This window comes from Rousettus aegyptiacus, unplaced genomic scaffold, assembly GCF_014176215.1.
Source record: "Rousettus aegyptiacus isolate mRouAeg1 unplaced genomic scaffold, mRouAeg1.p scaffold_m13_p_17, whole genome shotgun sequence".
Classification (NCBI taxonomy): domain Eukaryota; kingdom Metazoa; phylum Chordata; class Mammalia; order Chiroptera; family Pteropodidae; genus Rousettus; species Rousettus aegyptiacus.
Window position 1 is genome coordinate 39,099,999 of NW_023416292.1, and position 24,028 is coordinate 39,124,026.

Consider the following 24,028-nt stretch of genomic DNA (forward strand, 5'->3'; position numbering starts at 1 on the left):
TTCAATTTGAACATATCAATCAACTATATTTTAACTTTTCTGTTATTTTCCTCTATCTCCTACATAGTCTAAAAACATATTACATAGTTAAGACGTATTTTTGTCTTGGAATAGGGATGTTATTTCTAAATTATAAATCTAAGGGGAAAATCCTTCTCATAAAGTAAATGTGCTCTTTTCCAAGTAAAGTAATACTAAAGATGTAATGAAATGTGGTTCAATAATAAAATTTCTGACAAAGAAGAAAATGAGATATTACACCTGATATTATCCCCTACATAACACTCAAAAATATTAAATATTTTTAAATCATCCTTCTAAAACAGAAAATATGGAATAACCTCTCTAGAACACTTTTTTTTTTTTTTTTTTAGTAAACTAAGGATATTTTCGATATGGATAAATATCAAGGGAAGGTGACTCATTTCCTTTGAAATTTTTTTACTGTCCAAAAACTAACAAATGAATCCCTAGGAGTAAAACAATTTTTTTTTTTTTTGCTTTCAGTCACGTAATAGTTGTCGAGCTTAGTCAAAAATCAATTGAAATGTTTTAATTATTAATATGTTTATCTCAAAAGAAATTTCAGAAAGTTGACTTAGAAACAGGAGTTTATTTTTCCTTTTATGATCTTACAAACTTTATTCCTACTCACAACTAGAACTAATTCACTACAGGTCAATATTACGTTTTAATGTAGAACAATCTTTTTTTACCTTCTCTAAAGGTTGTTAACTTTATAACTGTTTCTAATATTATACTTAAACTTTTAGTGCAGTGTTTCATAATGTATAGTTAACTACGTACATGGACTCCTGTGGCTACAAACTGATTTTTAAAAAATATTTAGTTTTATATACTTTCCTTTGGTTTTCATTTTCATGGTCATTTGAGGGCTATACTAGTAACTTGCTAAAAAAATTAATAGAGGTTATTTTATTTTGTCATTCATAAATTAAAATTAGGGAGAATTTAATTAACATTCATTGTTCTCCTGCCATATAATACTTAACCATTTTACAAAATCGCTTGTGTACATATGTAAATACAAATTACTGGAATTCTAATAAGTTTCAGAACATTTTTTACAAAGACATAATAATTCCTATCTTCCGTTGGTAGTAGTATCTATTATTGCATATTGTCATAGTGATTAATATATTTTTAGAATAATAGTGTTGTTAAATCTGAACATGTAAATTCATGCATTGCTATTGTTTTCTTTCAATATTTTTGTTATCACAGATTATTCTTCTATGGATAACTGGGACATGTGAGATAGAAACACACAGATACACAAACACGTTTGTAGTCAAAAAAGTTGAAAAAATTCTCTAGGGCAATTTTTCCACATTGGGGTTTATGGGCTTCTTGAGCTCCACAAATGTATTCTTCAAGGTTCTATGAAAGATTTTAAATTTTGTTGTTATTTTTTTTTCTTGCAAAGATAAGCTGAAAGGGAATTAAATGCAATTATGTTCTGGATCACCTTGTGACCATCTTTTATCCTAGTTTTGATCCAGGATTTTTTTGCTTTTATTTACCTTTGTTTTATTGTTTTCTACTGTATTTACTCTCAGGGAGGGACAAATGAAGTCAAGAAATAATATAAAACAAAGCTGTTCATTAGTTCATATAGAAAAAAAGTGATCAGAGAATGGAGACATCATATGAGCACGTAAGCATACTGAGTCGAAACAAACCAAAAAGAGAAACCTGGCACAATTGCAGTAAGTACCACATGACCATGTGCAAAATGTGAGCATATGAATTGCAGCCGCTCATTCTAGAACATACCAGCTTTACAGCATTTCATTAGCAATAAGTGTCATGATAAGTATGCAAAATAATGACAATGAACTGGGCAGTGATTCAAGGATCATATACCATTCTCAAATTTCAAAGATAAAATTAACAATAAATGAAATATGAAAGATGCTAACATATCTTGATATTATTAAACCCAATCTAATCAGTTTAAATTCAAGAAAGCAGTTGCATATACCACTTACTGTTATCAATTTAAATTTTATTATTTAAACAAATAATAAAATTTTAAAATAAAAATAAAATCAGAAAATAAATAAATACATAAATAAATTTTATTATTTTAGTTTTAAATTTTTACTTGTAGATAGTTTTGGCTTCTTAATTATATAAGATTAAAATGAATAATAAATGTATTTCTAATCTTTATACACATCTATTACACATACATTTTACATGTTATATTACAAAAGTCAATCTAAGAAAACAATGTCAATTTATTATTACTGCCTACTTTTTAAAATTAATTTTTTGTCTATTTTTTAAATAGGTCTATTTGATGACTCTAGCCTAAGAAATACTTCTCTAGTCCTTAAAACTTTTCAAACACAAATCAGAGTAAATAATACATTTACCACAAGTATGCTTATGTGTGTGCGCACGCACACACGCACACACACGTACACACATACTGGAAATTTCACAGTTTTTACTCCTACTCGGCAAATGTAAGAATTATGAAATTCAATCTGGTATTCTATTCTATTTTCAATTTCAAAAGCTATTCACGACCCATTAAGTTAATTTAAAAACCTAATAATAGTGAATCATACAAATTGTAACCTACTGTTTCAGGGACTTTGCCAAATAGTTCAACACTTTTCAAGGAGGTATCCTGATATGGGTCAAAGGTCCATATTTGAGCCCAAGAGAAAGAAGATACAGCTTTCAATGGAAGAAAAAATGATTTTAAGTTTTCATTATTATATGATGTTAATATAAGAAATGATGAATGCAGCATGGAATTTAGGTCTACTTTAATAAAAGCAACATCAAAAAGCAAAATCAATTTGAGATTTACTGAGATAGAAAAGCACATAAGTCTAAAGTCAAAAATCCTAGCTTGAATAAGGAGTAATTTGGTCATAGAGTACTGATATCCATAATTTATCTCTAGAGATTGAACTGGAGTTTTGGGGTTGTAGCAGAATCCACCAGAAACAAAACAACAGATTGTAGACAAATAAGCAAATAGGATAATTTAGTTCAGGGTCAGGGCAAAACTGGTAAAGAAATAAATCCCATTAATTGAAGTTGGAAATAAAGGTTAGCAGTACATACGAGGGCAAGATGACTCCCACAAAGGGTTTTCCAGATAAACCAGTAAAAACCCTGAGCCTATTTATCTTAGTCATTCCACTCTGAGCTAACACAAAAGTAACTAGAGGATTTAAATCTATTGGTATTTGTATTTATTCTTTCTGGGAAAGGTAAACAGCTCAATACAGCGGTCATGTCCTCTATATCCTGAGAGTTCTGAGTAAAAGAAATCCCCAGGTGCTTCTACATCATATACAATATTTATATCTCCATTTGGGGAAAGCATTTCAAATATGATAATGAAAGCTTAAGAAGGTAGCAGTCTTTTTAATGCATATGATTTGTGTTAAAAATGCTTGAAGTTACACTGTTATGGAACAAACAGTTTAAGTTGTTGAATACAGCTATAATTTGTATTATTGTTATAGTCACTGGACTGTGAAACACATTTAAAATGAATCTTAAAGAGAATTTAAGTATAGTAGAAAGGCAAATATTAACATTGTTATATATTATGCTATATACACTTTCTTTAAAATAGAAAATATTAAGTGACACGTTCTGATAAAGTACAATTCTGAGTTCACACAGTATAAAATAAATAAAAGTCAATCTACCTGAAAAAGGATTCCAACAATTTAAATTACTTGTACTAAATATCAACACTGATTTAATAAACCGGATAATTTATATACCTGCCACTTTATAAGTATCATTACATACTGGTAATATCTCAAAAGATATTATTTTATAAAATATCAAATAATAATAGAGTAATCATCTTCCTTCTGACATCTCACTAGTAAAGCACTTAGATTTCTGGTTCTCTATGGGATGTCATTTATTAACTGACTCTGGAAACATATTTAAAACTATTTAATGCAAAAGTGAAGAGAGCTTTATTGGCCATGCTCTTCCTTGTCAGTTTGACAGTTTTCTAAGTGACCAAAAATTGGCTCGCACAGATCTTTAAAAATTCTTTCACCTGTAAGAGAGATGAAGGATTCAGGGGTTTAAGTTCATCAGTAGTATGAATGAATGAATGAATGAATGAATGAATGAACGAACGAACGAACGAACGAATGAACGACGAATGAACGAACACACACAGGCACATGCGCGCGCGCGCGCGCGCACACACACACACACACACACACACACACAATGTAAAATCTACCATACAATCTACTTGGTAAAAGTCAAGTCTTATTTCTCTGTTACCTTCACCAAAATTGTTATGAATAAAAGTGATAGAAAATTATGAATGTAACCATCTTCAATCAGTTAAATAATTAGAGGTTGAATAGGGAACACAACTACGTGCTCATCAACAGACTATCTTTCGTAGGGTTCTATCCGCCCCTGTGGTTTCTTTACTGAGGCCAGGATAATGCTCAGAGCAATTCATAGATGTTAGAAAAGGTTTGGATGTTAGTCAAATAGTTCCTACACTTTGCATGCAATGTACATTTCTCATAATTTTAAAAATATGAGCAGGTAAAATTACTTGGTTTATCTTAATAGCTTTATACATTGAAATTAAAGGAAGAAAGAGAGGTGGGGAGGGAAGGGAAGGAAGGGGAGTGAGTGGGGAAAAGGAAGGGAGACATACGAACATACTGTAAAACATTTCCTACAATTTTCTGCAGCAAAAAGTAACCACTTTTTTTCTGAAAAAAATGTATTTTGAAAAGAAATTTGGGAAAGAGTGATTGTTAGATAAATGTGCAACTTTGAAGGTAAAGTCTCTTATCAGTTGCTATGAAGCTTCTATGGATGGTCTTTGAATAGAAAAATATATGTGACCAGTTATCTGCTGCAGTTCTAATATTCACCGGCCTATTATTAGAAGAGGCTGAGATAATACAAAAACTTTCATCCCCTCCCCAGGCTTCTCTAGAAATTCTGGTACAGAACTGAGGCCAGAGCCAGCACCTCTTTTGCGTGATACATCTATATAGCTTACATAAGAAAAATAAATTGCGGAACTGTTTATTACCAAAAGTAATAGAGCCTCACTCTTGTCCAGCAGTAACACAGAATATATATAGCTTGAACTAATAGGGAACTTTGTATGATTAGTTATACATTAGAAAAACATAAAAAGTTTTGTCCTAAATGTGCTTAGTTTTATGATCTACAGCACATGTAATGGCAAATTTGAGAATTAGAGAGAAATAAGGATCAGGTTAAACCATATGAAATTGACCATATTCAACATTTATATCTTTAAAATATGGCAATTTCACATGGTCCTAAATAACACATAGTGAAATATCACTACATTTAATGATTTTCATAGTAAATAATATCTATACTAAACCTGAAATTTTAAACACTAGTAATGAATATTAAATGTACACAGCTCTGCATATACTCATCAAAAAGTTTGCCACTAACATCTACTTTCTTTAATAGCTAAGCATCATGCTTGGCTTTACGAAAATGAAATTGGCATTAATGTAGATGATCTAATGCATATAAATACTGGCCTTTATTATTTCTCACATCACAAAAGCTCTGAATGGACTTGTAAACCTAAATGAAAAAAGACAAATCCATTTAAAATAGTAATACTATATGAAAGAAACGGATTCAAATATTAAAAAACACACCAACCTGTGCTTCCTATAACAGTGGTCAATGGGTCATCAATATTTTTGTTCTTTTCCTCTGGTGCTTGCATTTTATTTTTATCACCTTTATTTTAATATATTCTTCTTGTAATAACTAGTGTGTTATTCATACTGTACCTTCCTTATATGAAATACTTGATAAAGTATGTTATTATTTCTTTCAAAATTAATAATCATTTCAAAATTTCCTCTTTGCATCTCCACAAAAGTTTTAAATTGCCTTGCCTGAGCCCAACAAAAAGAAACTGCATATTTTACATACTAAATTACTGATTCATAGTGTAGATTATGTGCAAATTTAAAATCTCTAGCTTAATCCTTCTAAATTCTGAGAGCTGGGAGAAGTAATATGCTCTCCCACTAAAAACTCTCTGCAGGATTCTGACATGAGTTCAACCAGAATAATTAGGAAGACAATTTTGCTAAATCATTGTGAAAACTAATGCATTACTAATAACTTATTGGGAGAGGTTATTATTAAATCAAACTCTCAGATTATCCAAATATTTGATTAGATTACAATTATGCTGTATTAAATAAGGTCTGAAGGACTCATGCCATCAGCTAGAAAGTGGAAATATTTGCTGCTTGAAGATTAATTTATTCCAGCGGTGATAACCTGTTCTGTTGTCCTGGATATGCCCAACTACTACGTCAGGGTTGTCCCTGCAGCTAACGCAGTTCTTCAGGTTCCAAAAGCTCTCGTGGTGCCAGAGCGTGACCAGCCTATAGGCGACCGGGGCCGGGGGTGAGGAGGCTGGACTGATTGGGGATAACACAGGCGCGAAAGGGGGTTTGGCTGAAGGTTTGCTCAGTGTTTTTCAGGGTCACCCTAATATAATATTTATGGATACTGAACGTATGGTTACATAACAATATCAGAACTGACAGAGCTCCTCTACTCTTAAAAGAAATATATATGTGCAATACCAATATCAGCAGTAGAAATGATATTGTGCTATTTTTGTTGAGTCTCACATCCATAAATTTTTGGATGTAACATTTCCGAAAACTGAATTATTTTACAATAAATGTTTGTTTCATATAGTTTTCTTCAAAAATACTATTAATCTTAATGTTGCATCTTATACTCAGTGGTATATTAAAATCAAGTAAATTATATTTCATATATCTAACTTTCCATGCACTCTGTGTAAGATGTAAAACTAATGAAACTATATACATAGATTTAATTTTCCTGAGTTTCATGCCTGGTTGCAATCTGTGAAGAAATAGTCAATAATCTCTACATGTTTTCGTTAGAAGACTAGGCACAATGTTAAATATTTAGGCAAGAGTACAGAAAAAAATACGGGATTTCTGACAGAAAAGGTCTGAATGTGTGTTGTATCAACAGCTCTTTTAATAATTCCAGATTTTAGGTGATGGAAGTTATCCCCAAAAGTGGAGTTGTTTCATCTACTACAAACTATTTTTTCTATAATAAGGAAATAATTTAGGCGAAATTTGATATTTAAATACTTTTTGCTTCTTACAAATTCATGTTACTGCTAACTGTGACTAAGAAATTCAGATAATGCATTTACCAAATGGTCTTTGTATCAGTCTTCTATAAATTAAAATATTCTGAATACAAAATAGGCTATCTGGCTACTTTCTATTCAGCACTGTATTATCAAAATGGCATTCAAGCAATCCATAGCTAAGTCCAGGCTTCTATATAAACCTACTTTTATTATGTGAATTAGTAATATTCTAACTATGATAAAAGATAGGAGAAAGGGATTTTGGAACATGACTCAGTGTATCGCATCAAAAAGTAAAACAACTCATTAAATCCAAGGCAGATATATAAAATATCTAACAAATCTCAAACATAATTTATAAAAGATGAAATGATAACAGAGTACAGCATCAAATAATTTAATATACGGCAAAACAGATAAAATGTTGAATTAAAAGAAGATTATTATTTTAAGGAAAAGTTTTTCGTTTATGTAAAATAGTGATATCATCAGGAACAGGAAGAAATAAGAATAAATTTGGAAGATCACCATTCAAATTATGTTGTATAGTAAGTAGCACACAAAAAAATACCATGGAAACTAAAAACTGAAAAGAAAATATAGTGATTAATGGACAAACTTTAAGCCATACATTGTGTTTTAGACAAAAGTGAATTCTCATTACTCCTTGACAAAAGCAAGTGTCTACCAGTACCCCTGTGACAGCTTCTGAAGTTGTATAGCTCTTCCTTTACTTTGTTAGAATCTCAAGGCTGAGGGTATAATTCAGCTCATTCCAAATCATTCCTTCACGTTTCCATCTCTGTGACAGTCCTCAGAATTTTAACAATCATTGCTGGTAAATACACCAACAAATATGATTAAACCATATATATATATTTGGAGTTCATAAGATTTATGTGAAAGAAGATGATTATATTTTAATTAAAGTCCCCAGTGAGGTCCATCTAAATGCAGTTTACGTAACTTCTCTCTACTAATTCAACTACGCCTGATTTTAAAAACACAAATATGGACCGAGGCTAATTTTGAATCAGTTTTTAAGAATTCTGACTGTCTTTGTTTTCTCAAGCTCTATAGTATGATTTTCTGCTACCATCATGAGCTTACTTCCTAGAACTCTGCTAGCATTACTCAAAAGACTGACCCAGAAGATACACCTCTGCTAACGATGTTGGTAACTCACAGGTAATGGCTTCTCACATGAGCCCAGGTTGATACTGGAATCTTACCTCTATTATTTCCACTACCTACAACCAGCAATGTCAAGCCAGTGTTGAAGCCTCAGTGCTACAGATTGTGCCATTCCTCATCATTGTTTTTGATGCAGGATACAACTGTACCAGCTTTTGGCAGTCAACATTCCTCTGTGTGATAATTTAGTGAGCTGACCAACATATACCAATGCCTATGTGCTTTTTGTGGGCTCCACGTGGTAACTATATAATCTGCTTCCTTTCACACTGACGAGATCCATAGCAGAACAATCTGGGGCGAGGTACACTGTATCCATCATTGAATACCAGCCACCACTCCAAAATGGATCATATGAACATTAACACAGCAATTTGGAATAAACAATCTTCTACATCATCCCTCCAATGAAAATACTGTCTAGGCTTTTCTTTCTGGGTATTATACTATGTCTTCTTCTAAGGTATAAAATCCAGCTTTGGATTTCTCCAAAGACTTGTCAACTTCCAGATGCTCATGGTCTTGAATTGAAATAAAAGCCTTAGTATTTAGTTGTGGTTTCTCTGGAGCACCCATAGGAGAAGGCACCTAAGTTCCCACTGTCTTCATGAGCGTGCTTCTGGGGTCTTCTCATCTCCTGAGCTGCATCTAAAATGATGTCACCTTACTATACACATCCTAAATCGGTTTCATAATTATTAAATGGAGAAACATCCAGCAAACTCTCAGAAAATCTGAAAAATCCTCTAAGACTCCGTACCAAGAATATTAAAGTTAGAACTGAGCTTTAATGAAAAATGTGATGCATAAATAAAATCTGAAAAATATGCTTTTCATTAAAATATAAATATTCAAGTGCCATGTCACCAACTAATTTACCTTAAAATATTTAAATTAAATCATGTTTTAGTAGATTGTGCATACCACAATTTATTTTTGGCATTTAACAAAAAAATAGGTTGATATTGAAAGTAGCACTGCAAACTACAAAGCCAGAATAGTTTTTACTCATTTATCATTCCCTCCTCCCTCTCATGTAGCAAAATGATTATGCAACATTTTTTCACAGACATTAAAATAAACAGAAATAACTTCTGATGATATTTTTGTTTTATCTATCAGTGTTACTTTGGAAATACAGCTCTTTGAAAAACTAGCTTTTAAGCTGTCATAATGGCATCAATGAAATCTGAACATACTTAACCAGAACAAAATGCATGTTCTGTATTTTGAGCGCCAGCTTATAACACAGAGGTCAAGGGACCAGAACCAGTGTCAGGAAGTCTGTCAAGATGGAGGAAGAAAATGGATAAATAGAAAGGGCCCACGTTTTCCCTTAAAGAGTTATGACAGTGCCATTCTTTTGGGTTTATCCTACATGAACAGGAGAGTTGAAAAATTTTAAGGTTTTGGCTCATGTATAGACTGCATCAAATTATCAACAAATTAAAAATAACCATGGCTCGTACCACCGATTGCTAGTCAAAAATTTCAATTTTCTGCCTATTTAATAACTAATTTTTGCAAACTGCTTTATTGTTCACCAAGAACTTTTACACATGAGCTCATTTATTCTTCCAAACAGCTCGATGAAGGATCCATTCATCAACAAATATATTTCAGATACTGTGTAGATTGGATGAGAATCTGAAATTTTAACTCAAGCCACACGCCTAAGAGGGTGACAGAGATGGATGTGGAATCCCATCCTGTGTCCGTCCCACTATAGGATGCTACCACTCCCAAGGCAATGTGAAAGGCAACTACATGATGCGACAATTTGTTACAGCTAATGCTGAAACCTTTAGGCAAACCAGGCAGTCTCCTAAGACTGACATACACAGTTAAGACAGAATGGCTATTACAAAAATTTTGAATATTTTGAATGAAAATTCAAAATATAAAAGTTTAATAAACTACTAGACAATTTGTGATGTTAACATTAAAATCATTTCTTTGGCTGGCTTAAATTTGTTTTCATCCTAAAACAAATACAAAGAAAACAACAGAGTTAGTTATTTGACTGCCCTAATTTGTGAAGGTATTTTTTAGCCATTCTTCAACACAGAGAATAGAAATGCTTTAGTAAATTTAAGTTTCGTAAAAGCACTTTAGAAGGGTATGCAATTACATAGTGGCCCGGCAGCCATGATATCTCTCAGAGCGTTCACTGCCCAGGTACCTTGGGAATTGGTGCATGGAGGCGGGAGCTCAAGAAGCCATCCAACGCTTGGCACCACTGCCTTCCAGCATTTGCCAATTCCCTCTAATACACTTTGCACGCTAAGGCTACTCAGAGCAGGTGGCTTCCGCTGCAGGAAGAAAGCTATGGAAAGATATTCAAGAAATTAATATTTATGAGCAATCCCAATCTTCATTTTAAGTGTTAGGAAAAAATAAACTTTAAACAGAGAGAACCTTAGGAACTGCTGATCTGAGGCAGCATCTTTTAAATATTTACAACCTCCTTGTGTTACTTCTGAAATCCTTTAATCTGAAGTACAGTAAATAAATTAGGAGAGCAACACTGAGTATGCCAGAGAATTCTGATAAATTCCCTTTAGCATGGGGAAATCAGTCATTTATGTAAATAGTTTTCTTGTTTTTGCACAAATTGTTTTTCGAGCAAAGTTAAATTGTTTTGCTATTCAACTAAAATCTAGTTTATGACATTCACTTAAGTGATGGTGTTGAAGTTCTTCCTCGTAGTGATTGCAAAATTGGCAAGACTATTTTTGCTAGACTACTGAAAGTTAGGTATAAGAGTTTATGATATTTTCCAATTCCCTTGCATGCAAACATTTTTTGGGGGTCTTCTCATAAGCTTCGAGATAGGGGCAAATAGTTTAATAACAGAAAAAAAAAACAGAATATTTAAAATAATAATGTTTTATAAATTTCAGTCTAGAGATTCCGGTCACCGCTTGTATACATTTCACATTTGTTCATTTAACTCTTCCTGTGTCCTAGAATGTGTATTTCAAACTTTTAAATTAATAGACTTTATTTTTTAGAGCAGTTTTAGATTTACAGAAAAATTCAGCAGAGAGTACAGTGTCCCCATGTACACTTCCACGCCACACACAGGGACCCAATGTCCCCTCTTACTGACGTCTCGCATTAATGTATGCTATGGACCAAATTGCATCCCCCTCAAATGTCATACTCTCAATGTGACAGTATTTGGATATGGGGCTTTGGAGAGAGAATTATGTTTAACAGGTCTTGAGGGGTGGGGCCCTCCTGATGGGGTCAGCCCCCTTATAAGAAGAGACGCCAGAGGTCTTTCTCACCATGTGAGGACACGTGAGAAGGCAGCTGTCTGCCAGTTAGGAAGAAAGCTTTCGCCGGAACCTGGCAATGCTGGCACCCTGACCTCTGAATTCCGGCCTCCAGAACTGCGAAAAGAAATCTCGGTATTTTGTTTTGGCAGCCCAGGCTGCCAAATACAATGTGGCACATTTGTAACAATTAATGAACCAATATCAATGTGATATTATTAACTAAAGTTCATAGTTCACATTATGGTTCACTTTTTATGTAGTATATTCTGTGTTTTGACAAATATATAATGACATTTACCCACCATTACAGTATCCTACAGAATCATTTCACTACCCTAACACAATATGCATGTTAATTGCTTTTTCAGATTGCTCACCAGCTACCAACTTTTCCTCCCAGTCTAGGGGAGATTATCTGTTTAAAAATTCCAGTGAATACAGTCATTCCATTTTTCTTCATTAATGCTGAATTTAATTACATACTTTGTTTCATACACTAATTTCCTTAAATGGATTTCACCCAGGACTATGAGGTCAGAAACAATTCTACTTAAGGAAATTGTTAGTCCTGAGGGGATTCTCAGTTATTGTGACTCAGAAAATTCTAATCTACAAATAAAAGAAGTTGGGATTTAGAGCTCTGCAATAACCTTCAGGATAATGTCTGCTCATGACTTAAATTAACTTGGAAAAATCGACAGTCTAGCCAGAAATTTCCAGTTGGAAACTATATAAGCAGTTGGGGAGGTATGACAGTATTCTTGTCCCTATTTCTTAAAGTCAGAAGTGTGGAAAATCTGTTGTCTCCTCTCATTCCTACCTCATACAGTGTCACAACGCAATTTAAACAACAGTTTTAACACTGGAGATGGGACACCGGCAGTTGTCCTGGGTGACTCCGGGTGAAGTATTTGATACTGCAGAGCCTCAAATTCCTTATTTGCAAAATATCATAAGTACCCTTCCTCAATTTCTGCAATGATCAAAATGATATACATTAAATTACTTGGTATATATCATTTCTAATAGAGTGCCTGATATTTGACACTTACTGAATCTTTGTCACTGTTATCATCCTTATTATTAGCATTTTTTATACAGTGGAAATACAAGAAAGAAAGTAACCATAGTGACGGCTGCCTGTTGGACTGTAAGACACGCAAAAACTATCAAGAGATGTATCAGACCTTCCACCCTAGCTATGGATAGTGGCAGCTGTGGAGTCTACGTAACATCACATATTAGAGGTGGAGACAACATTAGATTCAAGAAATCTGTACTGAAATTACTCCTGGCTTCCTTCTGGGTTCGTCAGACATGTATCTATTTACTTTCTAATGGAAGAATAGTTCAAAAATATAATTAGTCTTTGAAAACTGTGTGGCCAACAGGCAGGAAAGAAGGAATGTTTAAAAACAACCATTGATAGTAAAAATTTATTCAGAAAACTTCTAAATATTTTTTCCAACTAATTGAATTAGAGTACTATGAAGGTATCTCAGCCCTATGCATAGTAATAGATGTAGGTGAAAGGAAGAAATGAAAGACTAAAGATCGGAGAAGTCATATTACATTTCAAAAATCAAGATCCTTTCTCTTTGCTAGATCATAAATTTGAAGACAACTTATTTAATAAATAAACTGTAAATTATCTTGAAATAATAATAGTTAATACTTACAGGTTTTTATCTGCTCTGGCAAAATTAAAACACTGAACAAGTATTATGTCATTTAACTAAAATATTAACTCCCTATGTGCCATTATTTTCTCCATATTACATTAGAGAAAACTGGAAAAGATCTACTAGTCACTTGACTAAGCGAACAGAATTTGAACCCAGGACATCTGGCTATTAGATTCTGTACTCAACAATTCTTTCAAACTAGGGAAGAAAAGTACATTAGGAATCAGAAGAATTAAATTTAATATCAAGAGCTAGCACACATTATTCCTAACCACTGAGAAGTTGCAACATCCTGAAACACTCCTCTTCCTTAAAGAGGACACTACAGACCTCACGTAGTCACTCTGAGAATGGAATGAGAGGGCTCTGGAAGCTAGAACACATAAGGTGTTGGCATTATTATTTTTTTAAAGTCAAGGGACCCCGTGTGGTGCTATAGAACTTCTGGTTTCCTTCTGGGCTGTGTTTATATTTTAGAGTATAATAGGCTGGAAAATTACTGTGAATTGCTTCTGTGCACATGTACATGTACGTGTGTGTGTGTGTGTGTGTGTGTGTGTGTGTGTATGTACATAGTAGCCTCTAAGAATTAATCCTTTCAAACATATGCGTAGATAAAAAGCAAGGAAAGTTTCCAATGTGACATTTATCATTAAAATATCTTGCTGTAATAAAGGACAGAATTTCCACAAATGACTTATATCATTATAATATTTACATTTTTTTATTTTTAATATAAAGACTTGTATTTTTATTAGCCTATCATTTTATGAGCCTGAATCAGACATATCAAAGACAATTTCCCCCTTATAAAATAAAGTGTGATGTATAAAACAGAAGGAATACAATATTGAGCCACTACGGGGTTTTTTGAGGCTGATGTTTCCCCCTGTTATCATATCTCCATATCTGAATACATATTCACAGAAAAAAGAGTCCATGAAGAGGCACTTGCAGATGTAATAGGGCGCCAGACACTCTTCCTTTGCCCATATTTCTATGATCATATTTGTATTTTTCAGTCCTACTTCGAGTTTATTTGTACTGGAAGAATTCTATTTTACAATGATATTTGGAGAGATGTATTCTTATTTTAGTAATTCTCTTAGTTCACAAAAATCCAAAAAATTTCCAGGATTCACTGAAGCATAACTTTTCAGCTATCGGCTTCTGAGTGTCCTATGACATGTAACCCAGATACTCATTCAGCTGTAGAACCTATGGCTCTGTTGTAATTAAAATGAGACTTATTTCTTTAAAAAATGTTCTGAAAATCAATACATTTTTCCATATTTTCTGGAATTCACTTTTCATAATGTGCTCACTAAGATTCTAGAGACAATCACCAATAGAGTTGACAAAAAAGCAAAAAGTGATAGAACAAAGCCTTTGATATCTAAAAAGTACCAAAATGTTAATCTTAACTACTAAAATACAGTAGTCAAATACCACATTTTTTAACACCATTCCATTCTACCTAGCTTGTTGATGCCAGTTGAAGTTTCATTAAGAATAATTATCATTCATCATCATTTAACTTGAAAATTCTAACTTCTGAGGAAAATGAGATTAAACTAGAACAAGTGAGATCTTTCCAGGGAAGAGAGATAAATAGCTTTTGCAGACACTTACTATTTTTAAAAGGTGAAAAGCAAGCTGTAATTTTCATTTTTAAAAACAATTCCCCTGTAAGGAAAAGTACAGCTCTTACTTCAAGCAGACATATACTTATTACAGCTGAATGAACTACAGGATAAGAAACTTCGTTGAAAAACCTCAAATTTCAGAATCACTCAAAACTCTCTATATATCAAACGAATATTCACAGACATAAGTTAACTGCATCTGACTTTACCCTTGAACTCCTTATTGGTCAGAGTTCTGCAAAAAGGGCTTAACACTATCATTTACATTCTGACGTTCCCACCTGCTCCTCCATCCGCACACGTTAGATGACTGGCTCCCCCAAAGTGATCAAAATAAAGTAATGAGTGGCCTCTATGCTGATGGAAGAAGCATTTTTCTACTTCATTTCTCTGCAACACGTGACATTGTTGATGCCATGACATGTTCTCTTTGGCACATAAGACCAAACTCTCTCTTCTTCCTCTTCCAACCTTTTCCAACACTGCTTCTTTTGACACTGGCTCACCCTATTTTTTCAGCTTATCTCTAGAGTGATGCAATCTCAGAATTCTGTCGTAAACATCTTTTCGTTTTCCTTCTGTATATCCTTTCTTAGTGGTACTCATCCATTGCCATAAGTGACAGTGATCAAACCTGAATCTTCTACTCCAATACATTTTCAAATCTCCAATTCCTATTTCTCCTTATGAAACATTTCTACTTGGATGTCCCACTGACATATCATTCGTGCTTAGCATGTTCAAAACTGCATGCATTTCTCTCTGCCCAAACGTATGCCTCATCTGGACTTCCCTCTCTCCATTAGGGGGTCATCCCTCAGGAGTTGTAACCATCTCTTGATTTTCTCCACTTCAATTGGTCCTAAATAACTTTTGAGTATATCATCTCTCTTTAGCCTTTTTCAGGTCTTTAAAAAAAACTTTTCCTGACTGCTTGCCAGGGCCACGTAATGTGTTACTCTACCAAATCCACTTTCTATTCATTCACAGGAGTTCTCTGACTAAAACAAACCATGAGAATCCAGAAACTATCAAAACAAAAACACAGCTATATAATTGTAAGAGTTCACGGTGCAGAGAAGAACAATTCGTGAACTGGGAATCTTAAAACCAATGGCGGAATGAGGCTCAGAATCATGTTGTTACAGAAACACTTAAACAGTGAAAACATAGTGTCTGTTTATTCTTTATAATGTTTGGTTATAGCATTGAAGTTTCTCCAAATGACAGGGACTGGTTAGAAGTACTACCTTATGCCATTTTTGGAAAACAATTTAGGTTTAGGTTTTGTTTCTGATTTTTGAGGCATATATACAGGAAATGACCCAAGTTAAGTTTTCTTGTGTTGCAGGGTAAGCTATATTAGGTTTCTTATGTAGCTTAACTGGTTTCGTTTGCTCAGAGAATTTTCAAACCTGGTCTCCATTTTGTATTTTATTTTAACAAAACAAAGAAATCAATCTAATCACATACTACCTTAAAAACTTTTGCTTTGCTATCTCCCTGTTGCCAACAGGGTTGATTCGGACCTCCTCAGGATAGCCTACAGGTCTTTCCAGCTCTTTTCAACTTCTGTCTAACTCATCCTTAATCCTCACCTTTCTATGATTCAACTACATTGAACGTCTCACCTCCTCTAAACACTCCAGGCTGTCCTGAGCCTTTGACTTTCCTTCTATGAAATGCAACACAGAAAGGCACACATTCTTTAAGCCCAACTTAATTATCATCTCTAATGCATTCAATAGCTCAATGCTAAGTGAGCAGCTCCCTTACGATCCCACAGGAATAACTCATTTTTCCATGGCAACATGTATCACATTATGTTATGTACATGTCTACCTCACTACTCAAATTCTAACAGTTTAAATATGTATTTTTTATCATTTTAATGTAAATCTATTTTCAACAAATTAATTTCAATATATATTCCATGTGTGTCAATGTATATTTATTTTCATTTTATTTTCAGTGTATTATAATTTAACATTTCAATGCAATTTAGAATGATTATAAATATGCATTTGTTTTGTTTTGTTTTTGCTATTCTTGAGTGATGTATCTACAGAGCTGTTTGTTGCTGAATTAAAACACAGCTATTTTAGGATGCCTATTTTAGGGTTTGTGTCTATTGATAGCCTGTTAGTCTCTCAACTCTTGCTAATGTTGTAATTCTCTGCAGAAGATTCCAACCAAATCCAAACTTTTTATTCAATTTACTGTCAGCTAGAACATCAGCAAACTAAGCATTTTACAACTCTGTACATAGTAAAAGTAAATGGCGTCCTGGGGGCTTCCTTATGTAACAAAGTAGATGCACTTTAAAACTCAGACTGTTTTTTCTCTGTTTGGACCTAGAACTAAATTAATATGTATTTCTTTATTCTAATGAGATATCTAGTCAGGTAACAATGAAATAAGCAATATGATCCCCAAATCTATTTATTCGTGTATCAGAATAAAGGCATACTTATTCATTCCCATCAGGTGTGTAGCGCTACACTTTCTTGAGATTAAAAATGTGAAAAGTCCTTGAAAACTGGGTGGAGTGACAAATATAGAAATAAGCAATTATAAAAGAATGTGACTATACCTTAACCAGGCAGTAAGAGAGGCATAAAATCAAGAATCGGTGCTTTTCTATGGGGCAATAGGAAGAGGGAGGAGTGGACACTTTATTAGAAGTACCTGGGAAAATTTGCATTGCACATTCTTGTGTTCATTGCCACAGCACTGGGGGTGGGGGACGGGCAGCATACGGATACTAAAAAATCTCCCTAGGTGATCCTGAACTTTTCTACCTCTACCTCTACTGAGAACCACTGAGAGAGAATCACAATCTCCCCAGTTTGCTGAAGGGAAAGGGTTGGGAAAACCTTCAGAGAAGAAATAAACTTTGAGTTGAATTTTTATGGGCGAGAAGTGCACTAGCATTCTAGAGGAAGGAAACAGTATTTAAGGGAACAGAGGATCCAGAAACTTAGTAACTGGGGCGAGCCTTACACTGTGATGTGTGAAGACAAAGTAAAACAAGCAGCTGAAAAGCCAGGCGGGCACTGGATATCCTTCATGAAAAACTGGAAACCCCACTAGTATCAAGAAGCCTCTGTGCTGTATGTAGCTGCTGAACCATGAACAACTCCACATTCGCTAGTCTTCGAGATGTCGGTGGGGTAAAAAAATGAGGTCACTGCTGTGCACTGTCGCTGAAGCCCTGGCAGGGAAGCCTGAAAGGGGCAAATATGAGCACAGTGTTATTGATAAGTGCTAGAAGACCTTCACGGCAATGAACAACATCCCTGGAGCTACTGACATCTATCTCACAGATCTTTTAAATGTCTAGGTGCAAAGAGATATTATCCATATTATATGGAGAAGGGAAAGCAATTGTTTTGTAATTGACCAAGTAAAATTTCACACAATTATTCATTGACTACGTGCTATTAATTGGGTATATTTGTTCAAAACATGTGATGGGAATACTGATATTGGTAACAGCTAATACTGTTAATATTAATATGTTTCAGACACTGCACTAAGCATTTTAGCTGGTCAATTACTTTATAATAATCTTTACAATAACCTTATCAGCGAGGTACTAGTATTTACTCCTATTATAAAGATAAGGTCAATAGCTGTTTGGAAGTTAAATAACTTCCTTGGAGTGCACAGTTATTGGGTAGCAGAGCCAGAATTTATACCCAGGCCCAGCTGACTCTAGATTGCAAGCTCTTTATCACTGAGTTATACCAACGTGGTGGGATTGATAATTATGAACCTCACTCTTCTTCAGAGAAAAGAATACTGCCGAAGAGGGTTAGGGAATAATCGTCTAGTCTAGACCCCTTGATGAGCACCATGAGGCCGCAGGCCCGTGACTGCCCTCAGGAGTCCTCTCCGTGAGTGTTGAGAACACAGCTGGCCGAGTGACAGTGAAATGGCAGTCTATCATTTTCAGGTTAGTGATGAAGATCCAACAGCAAAAAATGCTTTAGTGGTAGAAGATCACAAAGAATAAAATTAACGGTAACTACAATTTCCAGATCTGAAGAATAAGAGGCTACCTTGCTATGTGACCGTGTTTTTAACCTCTCTTGGCCTCCAACTGTTCATCATTAAAATAGTTTTAACAGTACAAACCAAACACGAAAGCCTGTTGTAAATTATCAGCAATACCACTGCTAGTAAGGGATTGTAGAGAGAAGCGCAGTTTTCCATGTACTGTCACACCGCCGTCCCATGACTGCATGAGGGGAAGACCAGTAAGTACCACTTGCCATGTCAGCAAAGAGCCAAGTGTTTGACTTTTGAAGAACGGTATCATCTTCTAACATCATCAAAATGTAATATTATTTCTTGTTTTCTCTAAAGCACAACCCATAGTAAAGCCAAATAAATATTTTAAGTCAGATGTACGCACATACACACAAGTTAAAATCAGTGAAGTTACATTCCAGTATTAAGCTATGTTTATTATTAAGAAAAACTTCAAATATTTGAATAAGTGATCATTACATATTGCATTTCAATGATTACCTAACTTGCAAAACTGTTTTATGCAAAATGTATATATAAAAACATAATATGAATAGATGAATGTTTATTTGCATAATTAACTTAGTTTACATTAAGTACTATTAAATGTTCTTTGATTCCCTGATGTTCTTTTATAGCTATTTTTTAAATTACCATTAACCAGAATTCAAAATGCTGATTACATTCTTAATATACTGTGACATTTAACTACTTGTGATTTTATGAAGTCAAGCATTTAAATTAAGATACTAATCACTCTAAGCTAAAGAGACGTGGCATTATGTATTTGAAATTTTTATTATTTATTGATTCAACATGCAAATTACGGTATTTGAACAATGATACTGAAAGTATTTAATTTTGGTAAAATAGAAAAAAGATATAGTTAAAGAAGTTTTATTCAATTTAATACCAACACAAAAATAATTTTAATCTAAATCAGTGATTCTATTGACTAGGACAAAACAGTACCGAGCTTCGACTTCCAAAAGAGCAATTACATTTTTTAAGTAGAAATAAATTTGTCATATTAATTTATATTTACCAAACATATAGTGTTTCCTTAAATATATTTGGCCAATAAAACAATTTTCTGGGAATTGGGGACATTTTATTTCACCTGGCTGTATTTTAAATATATGAAGGAATGGTCATTAGTGCCCTACAAACTGCCAGATTTCTTAAGCTGATGAAATATGACTGCTGTTTTCCCTTCTGGGTGTGCACGGAAACACAATGTTGTTACATATAACGGCAAATCACTGAAGTAACTTTCTCTTTGAGAAAGGTTCCGAACAAATAAACAGTTGGCCAACTAGAAACGTTGTGTGAATTCGTAAAGCCTTTAATTAAAACTATTTATTTTCTTTTTTAAAGCAAATCTAACAGCATGAAATACTTCGGTTTCATGTTTAGACCTCCCAGTCCCTGATCTTGCCAGTTCTGAGTCATGGGAGCATTGTCAGCCTCAGACTAATGGCACCACAGCCAGTGTCTTTCAGGATTTGTCCAGGCTGTGACTTTAAAAGGCTGTTAGATATGCTAGGATAAATACTAATGATTTTCGGGTAAGAAGTTGTTATATGGTGCACTGGCAGAAAAACACTCCTGAATGACCTGCCACTGATCTGAAAGAATTAATGTGCCTTTACCTTTTATACTAACATCCTCCTACACGTAGAATAATATCACACACTTGGAGAATCTACCAGAATATAAAATAACACTATAAAACATAAAAGAAGAACCAAAGGCCTGGGAGTCTGCAGTGTAGATTGAATTCCACTTTGGGCTTGTGCTAATAAATAGTTTGCTTTTGCAGATATAAACACTGAAAAGGCATAGACTTACTGGACAGTAATAGTGACTCTGAAAGGCCCGCAGAGTGTGTTCCCATTACAGAGACTTTCTAAATCAACTTCTTCCTGTGGGACTACACAGGGCTGAAAAATCAACCTGGTTGAGAAGGCTCCACAGTGCTTAGAACTGGAGCAGCGAGAGAATAAACAGGAAACCACGCAGAAAGCCCATTGTTGCAAACACCTGAGGAGAGGCAAAGCGAATTCCATACATGGAGGAGATAGAAATACTCATCAACTTTGGGGGTCTGAGACAAAAAAAAAAATTAGAGCCAAGGAGTAAAGACAAAGCAAAATCATAATGGATCAGAGCAAGTGAAATGGGCTGGAGGTGTCATTGAGATGGGACAGCAGTGCGGAAGTCCTTAGGAACTGTTTTCGTGGGCCAGCCTGTGTGTGTGGTGGCTTATAGCTCCTGAGAGAAATGTGTCATCTATTTGGACCCTAGCTTTTCACATTTAGTGAGGCATATTAGCACTGGTGTTGAGGGAACCCCAAAAGTTTGAGTTGGAGGAGGTACAGGCATTGAGTTGAGTGAGGTTCAGAGGACCCCATCCACAAAACCCCCCAAACTATACCTTGCTAAAACCAGTTCTGGTTAGACGAGTAGTGATCACCCTTAAAATTAAATGCAAAGTACGCATTTCTAAAGAAAACATCATGTTTGGGCTCCAGACCTGGGTCAGAGGGCACTAGGGCGCTGGCCTCCACCCCGCAGGACCCCCACGGAATTCCCCCTGACCATGCATGACCTCTCGTGCCACACTCTCGTGACCCAGCATGACCCCGCACATCCATGTGCATTCCGCCCACTCTGCACCGGGTATGGGGGCAGGCCCGCCATGGAGGGAAAGGTCCTCCACTACTGAAGCAAACGACCTTCTCAATTCTGAGAACCAAAACCGAGCTAACTATGTACTGTCACTTTGGAGCAGGCAGGAGAAACTTGAGTGTAAAGTTTCTCCTCCCCCACGGTTAGCGCCCAGGGCAGGATAAGCTCGCTGGCTGTAACCCCGGCATCTCCATGCGGCTGCCACAGACGGGGAGATGCTGGCACACCTGACACCGCCAGCCAGGAGAACTGATGCCTGTGGCACTGCTAGCATCGGAAAACTTGCAGCTGAGAGATCACGGACGTCTGCAGGCGGAGAGCGGCAAGAAATAGTATTTGTGAAGCTGGCTACTCAGACTTAGCAACTTGTGGCTTTTCTTTACTGAGTCTTTCCTCCCAGAGATGGTCATTTTTTTCTGTTTGTGTGTCTTTTGTGTCCTTTGTCACAAGAAGGAAATACCACAGGGATGGGACACAGGAACCAACTCCCTATAAGCTCGTTGTTCTAGCCGGCTTCACTGGCTGGGGAATTCAGTTCTCTCCAGACCAGCGTCTGTGGAGACAAACTTTGCTGTGGGTCCCTCTTTAAAAGCCGATGAGGTTTTTCCCTTCCATCTCATTTCTATGTCCTAGGAGCTTGGCTTTGTGATCAGCAAACCTATCTTCCATGGTCTCCACCATCTACAAGGTACACTTACCAGGCTGCACCTGGTGGCCAGGCAAATAGACTGGGTTCCAAGTGAGTCTCTGTTCAGCCATGCCAGCTCTCAGGGGACTGTGTCATCAGGGGTCTTTGTCATCTCAACCTTCGTTTTCTGATAGTGCTAGAAAACTCCCACTCCGTGGCCCAGGGCCACGAATTAGTGGGTTCACAGCTGCATGCATCCCACATTTTGGAAGACCGAGACGCCATCCGCACACCCTCATCCTGACACCTGTGTACAGAGCGTCTGTGTTTTCTCTGGCTCTAGGGGTATAATTTCGGGCCTGTGAGGGCTGCATCCTTTGAACTCTCTTCGTGGAGGCCTTTGGCTTCCTTGCTTATGTTACAAAGGGGCTTACTGGTGAAAGCTGTCAAGTCGGACCAGGGATCCTTGGAAATGGAAAAATTTCAAAATTGGTAAGATGCTTTCTATCTTTGAATGGTATTACTAGTTGACTGGCTCAAAGTAATTAATCAGTTATATACATCAAGAAATAAAATAGACACTAACTCAAAAAGTTTTTCTGGATCATATGATCTGGTAAAATATTTGTTATTAAAGCTAGCTTAAGTCTGGTTTGATTAAATAGACATTCTATTTGTTATTAAGATGAAATATTTTTTTACAAAAGTAAGTTCATGTTATCTATTAAAAAATGTGTCAAGAAAATAGCTCAGGTAATAAGTGACTGAAATCTCAGTGTTTTAATGAATAAATAACATAGGTGCAAATAAAATAAAAGGGTTTTAGGCAAAACTTTAAAATGTTTTTGGGCTATGAGCAAATATATTTCTATAAATTATTAAATACGTTCATAAATTTATCAATCTAAATCCTCACATAACGGTTCGCAATTGCTTAGTTTCGACTGCAAATTAAGAAGGACATTTAAAATATTTATACCTTCTGGCTATTGTGAAGATTCATATGTAAGTTTTTGTTTGAACGCATTTTCAGTTTGGGAGGATATTTATCTAGGAATGAATTTACTGAACTACATGGTAATTTTATGCAGGATGGAAATCCCAAACTATTGTACACAGAGGTCACACCATTTCACATTTGCACAAGTAATGTTTAAGTTTTCTTAAACATTTAAGTTTTCTTAAACATTAAGTTTCTTAAACATTAAGTTTTTGATTTCTCTACATCACTGTCAACATTAGTTATTTTTAGTTTTCTCAATTATAGCCATTATAGTGTGTGTGAAGGGGTATCATGCTATTATTTTCATTTGCATTTATATCACAACTAATGATGTCTAACATCTTTTGGAGCGTTATTGAGCATTTGTATGTCTTCTTTAGAGAAGGGTCTATTCGTGTCCATTTTTAAAATTTAATTATCTTTTTGTTGATGAGTTGTAAAAGTTCTTTGTATACTCTTGGATAACAGAATCTTATCAGATAGATAATGTGCAACTGTTTTCTTCCATCTTGTGGGCTGTCTTTTTACTGTCTAGATCGCTTCTTTTGATGTACTTTTAATCATGAAAAGAAAAGAAAACATCATGTTTTCCAGAATTATACATTAAAACAAGAAGGGTTGCAGGATAACAGGTAATGTCAGAACACTTAAA

At 35.0% G+C, this 24,028-nt stretch overlaps 1 protein-coding gene across 1 annotated transcript in view; it reads left to right on the plus strand.

The window, feature by feature from the left end:
- Positions 1 to 24,028, plus strand: part of OLFM3 (olfactomedin 3) — a 167,917-nt gene that overhangs the window by 90,774 nt on the left and 53,115 nt on the right. The gene's annotated exons all lie outside the window — the stretch shown is intronic.